Consider the following 15,252-nt stretch of genomic DNA (forward strand, 5'->3'; position numbering starts at 1 on the left):
GTTTGAGCGGCTTTTGCGCCGGGAGTCCAGTGTAAAATCATATCATTCAGCACACGTATTTGCTTCAGTAATAATGAACATTGTTTGTTAACTATTTACAGTGAAGCAAATATTAAGCTGAGGGGGATTCTACATTCATGTTTGAGCCAGATTGTCTGAGAACTGAAACCGCCTTATAGAAATCCAGATTATTTTTAAAGCATTTACACTGTTTCATTTGCTACAGTTCTTGTCTATGGCGGTTGTTTTGACGTGTTTCATCCACAAGGTGGTACTATTTATCACACAGAACACAAGGCAGCAGTTACTTCTCCATCTGACAGAAAAGAGTGTTCACTCACAGCAGGGAGGGGCGAGCAATAACAGGAGTCAGGATATAAACATCACACAACATATCTAGCACCCTTTCCACCTGCAATTATTCTTTTCTCTTCCCATTCAAATTAGGCCACAGTGAACTATTCAACACATGGAACGCCAGCAGCTACAAAGACTCACGAGGGAACTCCTGGGCGTGGACACAATGCTACTGACTGGATGATTCCTTAGTAATTTGACTCCAGGACTGCTTCTCGACTGCTTTCTGAACTCTCTGCTTCTGGCTTTGTTCATTCTAATGCTGTTTCCTGATCACTCTGACACCTGGACTGTTATCTGCATTCTCTGCATTTACCCTCCCTGGCTTTGCCCCACTGAATGGCTGAAGAACCCGGCACTGGAGGCCTGCCGCCTGGCTCAGGATGCCCTTCCTTGGGCAATGGACCAATATCCTCTCCTACTGAGGATACCTCTGGGGGCTGGGAGGAGGTGGGTGATTCAGTCATTAGGAATATAGAAAGGGACTTGTCTCCCTGGGGCAAAAATTGTGGGCATCATGTGCTATGTGGATAGATTGGTACAGGGCTTTTTTTTTGTAGCAGAAACTCCTTTGCATATTAGGCTACACCCCCCCTGATGTAGCCAATCCTCCAAGAGGTTCCAGTACACCCTGTAAGAAGAGCCCTGTAAGTTCTTGGAGGATTGGCTATATCAGGGGGTTGTAGTGTAATATGCAAACAGTTCCTGCTACAAAAAAAAGCCCTGCAATTGTAGATAGTGCTGGGAAAGAGGGGTTGAGGTAGATGAGGATTATTGAAGAGGGAAACACATTACAGGTGTTTATATGCCAATGCTAGAAGTCTCCAAGCCAAGATGGGGGGCTGGACTGCTTGGTGTTCAATGACAAGGTGAAGAAATGGGCAGAGAAACCAACTGCATGGTAAGGACTGCAGCCCAGAGGACATCGGAGGTCCAATTATGGCTGGAGAACACGTGTGCAGCCTCAAAGTGAACAAGTGGTTTTAAGTTTCTCTTTTCTTGCATTGGTAAAATCTCTGCCAAGGGGTGGAGCTTGTGTGAAGAAGAAAGAGGACTTCAAAAAAGAGGTGGGTAGCCATACTTTAGGAAGGTTAGTGTAAGGCTGCCAACCTTAAGGTGGAGCCTGGAGATCTCCTGGGATTATAATTAAGATGAGGTTATCAGTGCGGGGGGGGGGGGGGAGCGGGGAGAGGCACCACAAATTAGCCTCACCTAGGGTGCCAGACAGTCTAGGGTTGGCTCTGGTCATCTCTTGATGTTCAAATATATTTAGTCATGTATCCATTGTCTGCTTATATTCCTTAAGATAAAATTTATTTTTAAAAAAATGAAACTGGCACTATTTATGCTCTGCAAACCATGTCAAGACCAGTTCATTTCACTCATACCAGGAGTGTAAGAAGAGGGGGGGCAGCTGTTAAGTCCTACTTTCACAAGACAGATTGGCCCCTCTGTAGCCACCTGGAGAGAGAGGACGTGCCAAAGTTGGTATTAAGCTCTTTTAAGAAGAGCTTATGTTGATTATTCATTCAATAATCTGTGCTTGTGGGGGACACATGACGTAGGACATGTTGGCCTGTGAACTTGCCCCAGCAAGTCAGATTAGGAGCACCAGAAAGGTATGTGAGGGTAAACAGAGGTGAGGCTGCTTTATGTCAGCCAGGAAGCGTTTTCAAAAGACAGGGAAATGAACACACAGAAGTTCTATTGTCCTCATTTAAAGCAAAACAACCACCAATCACCATTTAAGGTGGGTTACTGTAAGACACAGCAACTTGCCAAAGGTCAGCCAGCAATTTTCACAAGGTCTTCAGTCCACAGCTTGTTCCCGCTTGATGCCATTGTTGTTCTATTGTGCTTCATGTTTTTCAGGGGTTCACTGAAAACTCAGTATGTCACCTGCAACATGTCTTCTCAAGGCAAGGGGCAAGAAGAGGCACTGGAGCTGTACATTGTAGCTGAAAGCAGGGTGATGTGGTCAGGAGCACAATGAAGAGATGGAGCAGAAGCGTGGGGACCATGGTCAGCAACATGAGGAGTAGGGTTGCCACATGCTTGCTAGGGGACAGGGACTGCCATCCCCAGGGCTTTTGGGGGGCAGGAACACACAGGAATGCAGTTCCGGCTGACTTGGTGTCAGAGGGTGTGGCCTAATAGGAAAATGAGTTCCTGCTGGGCTTCTTCTAAAAAAAATGCCCTGTATGAAATAATGGTGGGGAGGATGGCTCAGTGGTAGAGCATTTGCTTGGTAAGCAGAAGGTCCCAGGTTCAATCCCTGGCATCTCCAACTATAAAAGGGTCCAGGCAAATAGGTGTGAAAAACCTCAGCTTGAGACCCTGGAGAGCCGCTGCCAGTCTGAGTAGACAATACTGACTTTGATGGACCCAGGGTCTGATTTGGTATAAGGCAGCTTCATATGTTCATATGGTGATGTCATGGCATGTGGCCTAATATGCAAATGAATTCCTGCTGGGCTTTTTCTACAAAAAAAGCCCTCCCCACCACCCATCCTCCATTGCCTACACTTGCTCCAGTGAGCAGCAGGAATAAAACAGGCAGGGAGAAACCACACTGATAACACTTTGACATAATCTCTGGGTGATGACCTGAAAGTAATGTCACAGCCCACACCCAAGATATTCTAGGAACTGGCCCACTATCGATGGAGGTTGTGCCAGGTGGTCTATCACCTGGAAATGGAAAGGGGGAGATATTGTGCTTGAATGTGGTGTGTCCTCCCAATAGCATAACCTTGGAAACTGTGGCATTCATGTTTTTAAAGGTTCCATGCAACCTCTGTCACGCTTTATATTGCCAGACTCCTCTGCTCCTCCCCCGTCCTCTTGGCCATCAACCATGTCCCCCCAGGTCACTTTGGTGAGTGACTGCTATTGGGGGAAAGAGAGAGGGAGGGAGAGAGAGAAGGGGGGGGAGGGAGATGATGAGGATGAATGCACAATATATTTTATTCTTCTAGAGTGAGCTACTTAGAGTTCTTTTAAGGTGATGATTCCAAGTACCTACCATTTGTTTTCATTCATTCATAGGCTGCATTTTCAGTCCCTTGATACAACATTGCTTTGCCCTCATGCCTTCTTCAGATGTGTTGTCTGCTCATTTTTGAAATGCAGTAGTTCATTTTTCTTTCCCATAAGTTGATCCACTTCCCTTCCATTTTATATTGTGGATGTGGAAGTACCAGGGCTTTTTCTGTAGCAGGAGCTCCTTTGCATATTAGGCCACACACTCCTGATGTAGCCAATCCTCCTGGAGCTTACAGTAGGTCCTGTAATAAGAGCCCTGTAAACTCTTGGAGGATTAGCTACATCACGGGTGTGTGGTGTAATAATAGGCAAAGGAGTTCCTGCTACAAAAAAAACCCCTGGTGTAAGAAAAAGCCCCCTACTTTTCATACACATGGACATCGTATGGTTGCCAGGGTGCCTGGAGTTTTGGCTTGCACACATCTGCTCTAAGAAGTGGACTTTGCCCACGGTTTCTAAGGCTTATGTGGATACAATAAGCCTCAGCTTTGCAGCAGCATTCTACATCTCTGGATGGGTGTTAGCCAGAACTACAGACGAGCTTCCAGCTGCTCCCTGCATGCACAATCTCGGCTGTTGCAGTGAAAGAAGCCATGCCGCCATGAACTGTACAGGCAAACAGTTTCCAGCCTGTTTCCATGAACCAAAGGCTAACACCACCAGAATCCATCTTGTTTTCTTGATTCCATTACAGTGAAGCGAGAACATAAGAACATAAGAGAAGCCATGTTGGATCAGGCCAATGGCCCATCAAGTCCAACACTCTGTGTCACACAGTGGCAAAAAATTTTATATACACACATACACTGTGGCTAATAGCCACTGATGGACCTGTGCTCCATATTTTTATCTAAACCCTTCTTGAAGGTGGCTATACTTGTGGCCGCCACCACCTCCTGTGGCAGTGAATTCCACATGTTAATCACCCTTTGGATGAAGAAGTACTTCCTTTTATCCGTTTTAACCTGTCTGCTCAGCAATTTCATCGAATGCCCACGAGTTCTTGTATTGTGAGAAAGGGAGGCTCACGTACTCAACAGCTGTGGCATCTGCATAAGGCAATCAAGCTCATCTTAAGTGTAGACTCTGCCAGACAGCCTAAGCTTTTGATCCACGGAACCCAAGACAATAGATGGCACCAGTATGGAGGTAAAGAAGAGGAAGAACATCTTCACCTAGAGCCAGACTTCTTAGTATAGATCGGGTGTCACCTTAGGTAGCAATTTGGCCCTCTTTTGTCACCTTTAGATAAGGTTAATCACTTCCACCACAACACCCTCACCCATTCTTTGCCCTAATGGTCACCCTGGAGCCTCCCCCTTTTTGCCCATTGTTACCTGGAAGCCCAATCAGGTAACCAGGGCCAGGTCCGCTCATTGACCAGGTATGGGTATCCAGTCAGGTGCCCCTAATAAACTGACCACTGGCTGCTGCACAAGTCCAGCCCTTATGGCCACTGCGGAGCCTCCCTTTTTTCTGAGGTCATGTACCAGCTGACCACCTGTCATCTGCCCCTGCACCTCCCTACCCCCTAAGGGTTCAAGGTAGTCCTTATAACCTCTGACCCAACTCCCCACATGTGTGCATCTAATAGTACCACACCCCCCACTGTTAGATACACCCCCGATTCCTAATCAGTTGAGGGTCCATCCCCCATCTCCTTTTTGTCGTCATTGGAGCCTTCCTTGAAGACTACGATAGGTAATTATTACCCTGTTTGTCAATCCTTGTATGTACCATTATCTAGTTCCAAAGCAGACACCTTCTGTATAAGCAGGTTTTTGATCTCGCTAAAAGGCAGATTGCCCTCCATTCTAAATTCCCCAAAATCCTATTTTTAGGGCAATTTGCTTAACACTGGGAAGTACTGTTCCTCATCCTGCTGGACAAGAAGGGATTCTGGATCCCAGAGGTTCAGCAACACAGGGTGTCCTTTCTCCTCCCAAATATTGTGCAGGATGACACATGCAGTAACCACCTAGGTGATGTTTTCATCAAACACTGGGAGTGACCTGCTGAAGCATTGCCAGTGAGCCTTAAGGTGGCCAAAGGCACATTCCAGCACATTTCTAGCCCTACGAAGTGCATGGTCAAAGAGTCTTTGGTACCTGTCCTCAGTTTTCTCATGGGGCTTTATCAGCCACCTGCAAAGTGAGTAGGCACCATCCACAATGGCCATTTTTGCTCCTGCTTTCTCATTTGTATGCTATAAACCTTGAAAGCAGCACACACACAGCCAGCAACAACATACTCAAGATGCCAATCAAGTATTCTGTGGAAAGGTGCTCATCCAATAAATTCTAAGGCAGATGGAAAGGTAAGTAACCAATCACAAACATCCCCTGCTACAATTAGAGTGGTCTTTTGTGTGCTTTATCATATATCAATATAGAGAAGGCACAAAGTAATTCAAATACACCACCACATGACATCACCATCTCAGTCATAATAGTCAGTTCATTCAAGGCCATGTAGAAGGTAGAGAAAGAGATAATGGCAGGGACAGTGCATTAACACTGGCCATTCAGAAGAACCAAGGTCAACGCCTATCTGCAAGGGTTGCATCAACTACACATGGTAGAGGTCAACGATACGCTGTTCCAAAGCGTCTCCTAAGCTTAATTAATAATTGATAATTTCCAAAAGTTAAAAATAATCAAGAACAGAATTGCAATATGTCACCAAAATAAAAAAAAAAAAACCTGCTCCAGTTGCTGTAGTTAATTATCTGAAGAAACCCACATAATTAAAAATGCTCAGGAAATTTAGGACACTCAATCAAATCAAGTTTAATACAGTCAGAGACCCATCCGAAAAAAGAGAAAAAGGTAACCAATGGCATTAGAGAAACCAAGGTATACAATTCAGCTTGGGCACAGTATAAAATATTATACATACAAATTTTGGTTTCCATTTCTAGTTATAAAACAAAGTTGATTAAAATATTTCATGGGGGGCGGGGCGGAGCATCACTCAGAGATGGTGGATGTGTTTTAAGAAGGCTGTGATCATCTCCCCCAACAAATCTTGTATAAAACTTGGTGGAAGTTATTTCAGACTTTGAGAGTATGGGAAGAAACTTCAGAGCAGCTGCAAAATCAGTAGCGAGGTCATCAGAAACGGTAAAATCTTACTTTTCTCCAAACGATGCACTCAGACCTTCAGGCCAGCAAGGGCCTCTTAGATCCAATATGGCAGCGGCTCTCCCAACCCTTCCCCAGATCAGGACGAAGCCCCAATTAACAGAAAAGATCTTCTAGACCTAAGGGAAGGCTTGTTCTTTTTTCAAACTTCTATGGCCGAACACCTCACCCCTGTTAATACCAAATTAGATTCACTCACTGCAGAGCTAAAAGAAACCTCTAAGCTTGCTGAAAATACATCAGAACTGGTCTTAACACTTCAAGGAGAAATCAAAGCTCTGCAGAATTCTGAAAAGATACTTACCAATTGCCTTAATATGTTAGAAATGCTTTGGCGTTCATTTAACCTGAAAGCCCAGGGTTTTCCAGGGGGGGGGGCGGAGAAAAATAAGTCAACCTATAACTTTATTAAACTTTGATTTGAAAAATCTTTTGCTTCGCTCACTGTCTCAACAATATTAGTGACTAATGCCTACAGGCTAGGTCCCATGGCTTTGGCAAGAAGAGGTCGCTCCAGAGACATTTTAGTTCAATTTACTTCATCAGCATTGCGAGATGCCATTTTAAAATAAGTGGGACATTGAGAACTTTCCTTAGATGGAAGGCACATTCTACTGCTTTTAGACTTATATCTGGACTTGATTGCTAAATGGCATCTCTTAAGACTGGTCTCCAGCAAACTACTAGAAAGCCATATCAAATTTAGATGGAACCCGGCCTCAGACATAATAGTCCAAAAGGATGGAGAACTTTTCCAAGCATCTGACAGTGTAACGGGAAAGGCTCTGCTGAATGCATTAAATGTGTGTCTTACACAGAAGAAGTAGCATTATTAACTTTGGACGAACCAGACAGATTGCAGAGATAACTTTTTATGAAGACAATTAATTACAAGTTACTTAGAAGCTTATAAAAAGTTTAGATGTATGCTGTAATTATGAATTGACCGTGTACGCAAGAGACTTTGTTGATTGAGAAGGAACGAATGAGTGAATATGAAGGTGTGGTTGTCTAGAAGTGCCTCCTGAATTATATTCTGTTTCTGCATAGGGACTTTCTTTGTGTTCAGTCTCTATATTGCCTTCCTAAGTGAAGGGACTGGAAACTTTCCCCCCAGTTGGAGACGGGTGTGTGTGGTGGTTTTATAGGTACAACTAACTGTTATTTGATTTCTGTCCACTAACAGGCCTATTCTGTGGACATGTTACTATTTTTAATTTGTTGGAGACCATTTCTAATTGTTTGCAACCTCAGAGTTAAAAGAGGGTAGTTATGCCAGTTAACTATAAGGTTTTATCCTGGAACTGCAGAGGCTTTAAAAATTCAATAAAACAAAAAAGAATTTTGACTCTAATTAAAAAGGAAGGACCAAATATCATTTGTCTTCAGAAGACACATGTTAAAAAGGTGAAAACTCAGCTATTAAAATCAAATTGGATATCGCAGTCCTGTTATGCTACAGGCTCCTCCAAAGCTAGGGGGGTAGCGGTCCTATTTTCCAAGACTACTGTTTTCCAGTGTTTAAATACTAAAATTGATACTAATGGTAGGTATATTTTTGTAGCAGGAAAGTTGGATGGCCATTTGATAATGGAAGCATCAATATATGCTCCCAATGAAGGCCAGATCCAATTTTTACAGTCAACTTTAAATGATTTACCATCTTTCCAAACAGGTGAACTTATCATTGGCTGTGACTTAAACTGCATAATTAACCCTAATCTTGATAAATCTTTTAGAACAAGGAAAGAGGTTAAGCATACTCAAATGACGGAACTGGGGAAACTTCTGACTACTTTTAACATCACTGATGTCTGGAGGGAATATAATCCAGGGATACGTGAGTGTACTTATTATTCTCACCTTCATGACACCTACACTAGAATTGATTTCATTTTAGTTTCAACTTCTTTTGTCAAAAATATGGTCTCTATTGATATAGGGTCTAGGACTATATCAGACCATTCTTGGATTACAAATTCATTTAGTTTGTCTCCTGAAAGGGGGGAGAAACCTTCATGGATGCTGAATAAATTTTTACTGTGTAGTGAGTCAGTCTGCACAGTAATTGAGAAAAACATAAAAGAATATTTTTTATTTATCGCTGACTGTGATGCTTCCCAGGAGAATGTGTGGGAGGCGTTTAAGGCCACGTTAAGAGGCAGTCTGATCTCTCTTTCTTCAGCTTGTAAGAAAGAGAAAAATAAGAAACAATTATAGTTGCAATTGAAAATACAAAGCTTAGAAAAAAACATATGAAGCAGGGAGGCAAATTTACTTTGAAAAACTGAATAATGCTCGTTCTAAATTAGAATTATTGGAGACTGATTCAATTCAGAAGGATATTATATATGCTAAGCAGAGATTTATAACTAGCACTCCAAAATTTTTGAAATTATTAAAAAACAGAATATAGAAAAAGAAAGTTAATACCTTGATTTATTCTATTAAAAATAAGCAAAACAAGTCAGTCATTTCTTCTAAAGACATAGCGGAGGTATTTGTGAACTATTATAAACAACTTTACTCTACAACAAATCCCAAACCCCAAGACATAAGACAGTATTTAGACTCCATTAATTTTAATAGAAAACTATCCTCAGACCATCTGGGGCTGCTTGAGAAGCCAGTCACAGTTCCGGAATTAGAAAAAAATCTTTCTTTAATTAAAATAATAAGGCCCCAGGAAGGGACGGATACGCAGTAGAATTCTATAAGAAGTTTAAAACAAGTCTGCTTCAGCCTTTAGTTGACATCTGTAATCATGTAATGGAATCTGGTAAGGTACCCCCTTCCTGGTTGGTAGTCATTCATAAAACTGGTAGAGATAAAGAATACCCAACCAACCGATTTCGGTACTCAATCACAACTTCAAGGTTTTTTCTACACTACTAGCAAGCCATCTGAGTGTCATAATAGATCAGTATGTGCATAAGGATCAAACAGGTTTTATTCCGGGCCGATCGTTAGCTGACAATGTAAGGAAAACCTTAAATCTCATCACGTATTTTAGAGCTAAAAAAGTACCGTCAGTTATATTGTCACAGGATGCGGATAAAGCATTTGACTGAGTAGAACCAGTTTATTTACAAACTCTATTAAAGGCGATGGATTTTGGCCCTAAATTTTTAAGGTCTATAGCTGCAATATATTCAAAACCTACTGCAAGCATTAGCTTAAATGGCTATCTTTCAAAAGACTTCCCTCTTCATAGAGGAACCAGACAGGGTTGCCCCCTCTCTCCTTATTTATTTGCTTTATCTTTGGAACCTCTTTCCAATGTTATTCACTCAGGCACTGAAATTCATGGTATAGAAGTCAATAAAACAGTTTATAAAGCAAGTTATTTCGCAGACGATGCAGTATTTTATTTATCTCAGCCAATCTCTTCTTTGACTAACGTCATGAAAGAGATTGATAAATTTAGCATATTCAGGGTTTGTAATCAATTGCAATAAGTCAGAGTTATATCCCATTTATCTTAAAGATAAAGGGAATACCGTATATACTCGAGTATAAGTCGACCCGAATATAAGCCGAGGCTTCTAATTTTACCCCAAAAATCTGGGAAAACTTATTGACTCGAGTATAAGCCGAGGGTGGGAAGTGCAGCAGTTACTGGTAAATTACAAAATTAAAATACTGGTAGATACCAATAAAATGACATTAATTGAGGCAAGACTCTTTTATTTGTTTTCTATGAAATATTTTGTAATGAAAACAATTCATAATGTTTGTATTAACAGGAAAAAGATCTGAAAATAAATTTGCATATGAGATGCATTTAATTGATCTGAGAGCTTTTGTGTGATTCCCCCCCCCCCCTTAGTATTTTTTTTCTTTTAAAAATCTGGTTAGGATAAAAATGGGCTTGGTTGCATAGTGGAGAACAGAACAAAAGAAGGGGGAGTTGTACTACTGCTATTAATTGAGGCAGTAAACTATTGTTCTGCAAGTAGAAAAGAGGGTCAACCTAAACAATATGGTATCAACAATAACTAAAAAGTACAAAACCTTAGCTCAATCAGCAACTACGGTAAGCTAAAACACAAGAGTTAAAATCCTTCAAAACTGGATTCCTCCTCCTCATCTGTATGTCCAAATAGAGCTTCAGCTTCAGTCGGTGTGAGGGTATCAGCGTAGACATTGTCATCATCACTGAGTTCGCAGTCATCGCCATCACTGCTGTCATTCTCATACACAGCGCTGTCTTCACTGCCATCCATAGCATTACTAATGCCACATTTCTTAAAGGCACGTTGCACCATGTCTTCTGGAATATCTTCCCATGCATCACGAACCCACGTTGCTATCAATTCTATGTCCGGCTTCTTTAGATTTCCAACTTTTGTCAGTTGGGCTTGACCAGATGACATCCATTCATGCCACATCTTTCGCACACGGTCTTTGAAAGGTTTATTTAAACACACATCTAGGGGCTGTAATACAGATGTAAGCCCACCTGGAATAACGGCCAAAGTCACTTGAGAAGACTTTGCCAATTTTTTTATGTCATCAGATGTGTGAGCCCTGAACATATCCCAAACTAGCAATGAAGGTTTTTTCTTCAAGGCTGCTCCTGGTCGTCCTTTCCAAATTTCTTCCAGCCATTTTTTTGTTCCTTGTTCATCCATCCAGCCTTTAATATGTGCCCGCACGTTTATTCGTGGTGGAAATTTCACCTTTTTAGGCAATGTCTTCCTTTTAAAAATAATGACAGGCCGCAGCTTAGTTCCATTAGCCAAACATGAGAGAACGACTGTGAAATGGGTTTTTTCATTTCCTGTGGTCCTGAGTAAAATAGTTTTGTCTCCCAAACTTGCCACAGTTCTGTTGCTGGGAAGATCAAAGGTCATAGGTGTTTCATCCATATTCCCAATATCTCCCAAGTCGTAGTTATGGCTCCTTCTTTGTTTTATGATGAATGAATGGAATGACATCACTTTTTCATCAAGGTCTTTTGGCAACTTCTGCGCAATCTTTGTTCTTTGCCGCAAACATAGGTCAAACCTGTTCATGAAGCGGGAACACCATCCTGCTGTCGCAGCAAAATTTTCAATGCCTGGTGCTTTTAGTTTGTCGTCTTTAGCCATTTGAAGGGCACGTAAGCGAATTCCCATGCGTGTTACACAGTAGCCATTTTGACGACACTCCATAACCCACTTATGCAATTCAGTCTCTAGAGCCCCATATGAACTCGTTAAACCACGTCGAGCTTTTTTTGCCTTTGGAATTTTTTCCAAGTCAGCTTTCATTTTCCGCCAGTCCCTCACTTGTTTTTCATCAACACAAAATTCCCTACTTGCAATGCTGTTATTGCTTTCTTCTGCTCTTGCCACAACTTTAAGTTTGAAACCAGCTTCGTATGACCTGCGTTTTTGTTTTGATCCAGTATTAGAGGTAGTGGGATCCATATCTAGTCCTATAGAAAAAGAGTTATACTGATGTTACTTTTGTCTAGAAAGGGAAAATTTTGCCCACAAAATTCCAAACATACCGTACTCATCTGTTCTGAAAATGAACTTTAGTGTAGGTAGTAGATCCACTTAACAAACACAGAATCATCCCATTCTTAAATACCGGTAGATCATATGAGTTTCTGTGCTGAAAGGAGGAAGATTGGCTGGCCAAAGGATATTGAGTTGGGAAAAATTAAGACCTTGCAAAATTCCATAGAGCCAAGAATGAGACATTATAGGCTGCGATCACACACACTAAATAATGCACTTTCAATCGACTTTCCAACTGGATTGTGCTAGTCTGCACAGTTAAATCTAGTTGCAAAATGCACTGAATGAGGATCGAAAGTGCATTATTTAGGTGTGTGTGACTGCAGCCATAGGCATCATCCATTACTAAGGACTGCAGTGACTTACAGAATGGAGGGGATGCATCTTCCTCTTCTACATCCCAACTCCCTGCTGCTCCTGCTGCCATCAGTACGCCCCCCCTCCAGCACCCCCCAGCCCAATGCCAGAACGCAGCTGTGTCTCCCACCTGCTCTAACCATGGCTGTGGTGATGCAGTTCCACTCTACCACATGGAAATACTTCCGCACTGTGGGGAGTGATCTCAGTGCGGTGGAGCGCTGGGTTGCCACAAGCATGTCTGGAGGGACAGGGTTCCTCCACAGCTCTGACTTTTGGCTTGTTCTTCTCTATTGTAGTGACTGGCTTTTCAGCTTGTTTCCTGTCCGTGGCTGTCCACAATCAAAGCTCTGCTGCTTCTCCTTTGTGGCTTGTGACCATGACTTCCCATACAAGTTTTTGCAACTCAGCAAGCCCATGAAGTCCACTAACATTAAAGGGACCCTTCAATACACAGGCCCTCCCTCCATGGGCCTCCTCATCTTCATGGTTGTCATTTTGCTAAACACCTCCATCTATGGGGGTCAGTTGGCAACATTTTATCACACTGTAAGCCAAGGGTCTCCAATGTGGTGCCTACCGACACCTCTCCTGGAACCTGCCAAGTGTTTTTGGAAAGTGGGGGGGCCAAGTGGAACATTTGCCCAGTATGGCTTCTGATTGGTCACTGGAGATCTGAAGATTAGTCGCTGGTCATAAACAAACAAAACCCCACTGTTTTGGTAGCAGCTGCCAACACAGCACGGTTATCTTTAGTACATGACTGAGGGAGGCTGTTGGGTGCAGGAAAATGCATTTTACCTTTAATTTTAAAAGGCACCCAAATACACAGCTTCTGCCTGAAATAGAGTTACACGTAACCTCACTCCCTGCCAGTCTGCGGTTGGCTCTGCCTTCTGCAGCAGCCATTTTGATGTTACACCCACCCACCCTCCATCCTGAGTTCCAATTCCAAAGGTCCCTGCAGGCTCAGAAAGGCTAGGAACCTCTACTCTAAGCCCTGTGCAGACATTTGAAGCATGATTTGATTCCATGAATGGGTGGATCAGCATAGAGGCCTATGCACACACTCCTCAACTATAGATGGGTCGTCTACCATGAGAATGAGTTACCGTATCTTTGACAGGCAGGTGCAGCATCAGAGACAGAACAGAAAACAAAAAGGAGACACTGTTCCTGCCTATAACGAACTAAGAAAGTCCTCTCTGTCTTAAGAATCCTGGGCCCGGTAGCCGTCGATGACCTCGCACTCGCCGTTGTCGCGCTTGATGGGGGAGACGCTGAGCACGTGGTCTCAGTGCTTGATGATGCGCAGGATGCCGCTGACGCTTCTCGGCGCTCTCGCGCGTGCGCAGCCCTTCCACCAGCTTGTCCTCCACGATGCTGGCGCCGTGGTCGAAGAAGCCCTCCACCATCGAAGAAGCCTCCTCCCGGGCCCGTTCCCCGCCAGCAGAGCGGCCGCAAGCAGGGCTCCCCGCCGCTGAGGGACGGCGGCGGCGCGGGCGGGCGCCCGGAGCTCCCCCAAACGACGGTACATGGCGGCGGTGGTTACCTCAGCGGGCCGGGGAGAAGCCGAGCTCTGGCGTTGGGGAGGGAGGAGACGCTGAAGGGCGTCGACGCGGCAGGGAGGGAGGAGGCGGAGAGAAAGGAGGAGGCGGCGGGAAGGAGGGAAAGGCCGGTGCCCGCGCGGTCATATGGCACAGAGCCGCCGCAGGGCCTCCTCCCGGGCCCGTTCCCCGCCAGCAGAGCGGCCGCGAGCAGGGCTCCCCGCCACTGAGGGGCGGCGGCAGCACGGGCGGGCGCCCGGAGCTCCCCCAAACGACGGTACATGGCGGCGGCGGTTACCTCAGCGGCCGGGGAGAAGCCGAGCTCTGGCGTTGGGGAGGGAGGAGACGCTGAAAGGCGTCGACGCGGCAGGGAGGGAGGAGGCGGAGAGAAAGGAGGAGGCGGCGGGAAGGAGGGAAAGGCCAGTGCCCGCGCGGCCCAATGGCACGGAGCCGCCGCAGGGCCTCCTCCCGGGCCCGTTCCCCGCCAGCAGAGCGGCCGCGAGCAGGGCTCCCCGCCGCTGAGGGACGGCGGCGGCGCGGGCTTGCGCCCGGAGCTCCCCCAAACGACGGTACATGGCGGCGGCGGTTACCTCAGCGGGCCGGGGAGAAGCCCATCTCCCCGCCCGCCTCACGGCTGCCATCTCCCCACCCGCCTCACGCGTGAGTCGACTATAAGCCGAGGAGGGGGTTTTTCTGCCCAAAATTGGGGCAGAAAAACTCGACTTATAGTCGAGTATATACGGTAATACTAAGGACAATATTTCTAAATCTTTCCCATTCAAATGGGTAAAAGAGAAATGGTGACATCTGGGAATACTTATCCCAACTAACCTTCAAAAATTATTTCACTGCAACTTCAGCCCCTTAATAGAAGAAATGCATTCCGCTATTATAGACTGGGCCAAACTTTCTTTTTCCTTGATGGAAAAAATTGATCAGATTAAATCCCCCGGTAGGCCTGGAGACCCCCGATTTGGAGCCTCCTCCCCCCGCTGGCCATAAAAGGGAAAGCGGGGGGAGGGGAGGAGGAGAAAGGCAGCCCTTCGCACCCAGCCCCGATCGCAGCAGCCAGAGCTCTTCCGTTTTCTCAGGCTGCTTCCCGCCCCCAGTCAGCTGGCCGGTGAAGGGAGGGGAGCCCACTGAAGCCCCGAGTTTTATGGGCTGCTCTTGCTGTGGGGCCTTCCCTGTGTTAGGGGCAGGTCACACATGCCGAGAGCCAACACAGGCTTTCCACTCTGTTCTGGGATCGAGTTTCATGTTACTCACTTTTATTTTAACTTTAGCTGAACTCCT

The sequence above is a fragment of the Heteronotia binoei genome, chromosome 12 (assembly GCF_032191835.1).
Source record: "Heteronotia binoei isolate CCM8104 ecotype False Entrance Well chromosome 12, APGP_CSIRO_Hbin_v1, whole genome shotgun sequence".
NCBI lineage: Eukaryota > Metazoa > Chordata > Lepidosauria > Squamata > Gekkonidae > Heteronotia > Heteronotia binoei.